The sequence below is a fragment of the Lathyrus oleraceus genome, chromosome 5 (assembly GCF_024323335.1).
Source record: "Lathyrus oleraceus cultivar Zhongwan6 chromosome 5, CAAS_Psat_ZW6_1.0, whole genome shotgun sequence".
Taxonomy (NCBI): Eukaryota; Viridiplantae; Streptophyta; class Magnoliopsida; order Fabales; family Fabaceae; genus Lathyrus; species Lathyrus oleraceus.
The window spans coordinates 58,745,059-58,747,753 of NC_066583.1; the positions used below are offsets into that span (position 1 = coordinate 58,745,059).

A 2,695-nucleotide genomic window follows, 5' to 3' on the forward strand; every position below is an offset into this window, starting at 1 on the left:
CGTGGCCTTTCGGATTAGGTTGGGGTTGTCCAGGAAGTGTACCAGTTGGGGCAGCGGTAGGCGCTTGTTGTTGAGCTACTTGTGAGATTTGTGTTTCCAGCATTTTGTTATGGGTAGCCAGGGCATCTACTTTTCTTGCTAGTTGTTTAATCTGTTCGCTAGTGTGTACATTCTGGTTTAAGAACTCTTTATTGGTTTGCTGTTGAGAAGCTATGAAGTTCTCCATCATGATTTCCAAGTTGGACTTCCTAGGAACGTTATTATTAGGTGTAGATGGGGTTGGCTTTTGATATCCAGGTGGTACAGCTGGAGCTTGACTGGGAGCTTGACCTGGTGCGTATAAAGCGTTGTTACTTTTATATGAAAAATTAGGATGGTTCTTCCAGTTTGAGTTATAGGTATGCGAGTAAGGATTTCCTTGAACATAGTTCACCTCATCTGTTTGAATTCCTGTTAGGAGTTGACAATCTGTAGGAGTGTGACCTTGAATTCCAGAGACTTCGCAATTTTGAGTTACGGAAACCACGGTGGCTGGAGGTGATACATTTAAACTTTCAATTTTCTGGGCAAGAGCATCCACTTTTGCATTAACATGATCAAGGCTACTTATCTCGTACATGCCACCTTTCGTTTGAGGTTTTTCTACCATTGTTCGGTCGCTTCCCCACTGATAATGATTTTGGGCCATGCTCTCGATAAGTTGATAAGCGTCGGTGTAAGGTTTATCCATAAGCGCACCACCGACGGCGGCGTCTATTGTTAACCTTATGTTATATAAGAGACCATTGTAGAAGATGTGAATTACTAACCAGTCCTCAAAACCATGGTGTGGGCAAAGTCTCATCATGTCCTTGTATCTTTCCCATACTTCGAAAAGAGATTCGTTATCTCTTTGCTTAAATCCATTTATCTGGGCTCTCAACATAGCTGTTTTGCTTGGAGGAAAATATCGGGCAAGAAAGACTTTCTTCAACTCATTCCATGTGGTGACTGAGTTGGAAGGAAGAGACTGAAGCCATCTTCTAGCTTTATCTCTTAAAGAGAAAGGAAAGAGACGAAGTCGAATTGCCTCTGAAGTGACACCATTAGCTTTAACAATGTCAGCGTATTGGACAAATACGGATAAATGAAGGTTTGGATCCTCGGTAGGATTTCCAGAAAATTGATTTTGTTGCACTGCCTTCAACAGCGAAGGTTTAAGTTCGAAGTTGTTCGCTTCGATTGCGGGTGGAGCAATACTCGAATGCGGCTCATCCTGCGATGGAGCAGCGTAATCTCGAAGAGCACAAGCTGGTTCGGCCATCGCTGGTATCGTTAAAGGAAGGAGATTTTTGAGATCAGGAATTTCGATTGGAGGAAGATTGTTTCTAACACGATATTCCCGAATTCGTCGTAATAATCGGAGATATCGTTCAACGTCGTTGATTCGTAAGTAGTACGGCTCGCCTTGTGAGCGAGTGTGTGGCATACAAATCAACGAAAAAAGGGAAAAAAATAAAAATTGCCTTAGTCTCTATAGCGTAACAGAAGAGTTACGATATCGACTAAATAAAAGTCCCCGACAACGGTGCCAAAAACTTGATCGTGACTTTATGAGTCTATCGGGGTACTAACTGCAAGTGCACAGTCTAATCGCGTAGTTTTAAAAGATATCGATCCCACAGGGACTTAATGAATTAATCTACCGTTTTTCTAGGGTTACTGCGTAAAGCTAAAGCGGATGATACTTTAATGATTAGGGGGAAAAGTAAAACTAAATTTGGATCTAGATAAATATCAAATAATATGGATATCAGTATGTAGTTCGTCGTAATTGGGGAATCAAATCTTCATTGGTCGTTTTCTTAATTTTTAAAATAAGTCTTTTCAATAGACACTATTAATTAAAAGTCTTTTCCTCAAACTCTCGCTCTGTTGAATTAGACTATGACTTTATATTTTAACATACGCTCTCACTATTTCGTTAAATCTAAAATCACTTTTGAAAATAATAGAATCTATAGAAACTCCTTTTGAGAAAATACTAACCGTTTAAACACCCTCGTCTCAAACTCTCGCTCTGTTGACTTAGATTATATGATTAAACTTAAATGCTTAACTCTCGTCCTCACATTTAACTTTTAAAATTAATTTTTGAAAATGATTAGAATTTAATTAACCTTAAAAATTGCTTTCGCCCTGATTTAAAGTTAATGTTCAATTTACACTGTCCAGTTAAAAACTCAAACCGTCGTTCTATTAATTTTAACTTCTTTATGTCTTTTACTCTCGTACAAAACCTTGGTATTAACTCTGTAAATTGAGACCAGAAAAAGAGTGACTATATTTTGAAATAAATTTAAAACCAACTCAATTTGAATTCCTTTATTCCGCTTACTTTACATACCGATATCTAAATTAATTAGCCAGACATGATAAACATGCATAAACAATAATCATGCATAAATACGGCCATATCAAACAAACAATATATATAAATAGCGGAACAAAGCATATGTAAATTAAAACGATAAATTAATTAATTAATGAACCTGGAAAAATACTAGAATTCTGGATTTTATCTCCTAGCTTCGATGCTCGAACACTCCACCACAAGTCGGTTGGATTTGTTCTTCATAATTCTCAATCAGATAGGAAAGTAAAAACAAGGAAATAAAATACTATGATCTAACGTAAGCTTAGATCCAGTAAAATT

The 2,695-nt window shown here is 37.4% G+C and overlaps 1 non-coding gene across 1 annotated transcript; it reads left to right on the top strand.

The window, feature by feature from the left end:
- Positions 1–818: 818 nt before the first annotated feature.
- On the top strand, positions 819–925 carry LOC127089463 (small nucleolar RNA R71). The gene has a single exon (XR_007791056.1). It is a non-coding gene; the product is annotated as a small nucleolar RNA R71 (small nucleolar RNA).
- Positions 926–2,695: the final 1,770 nt, after the last annotated feature.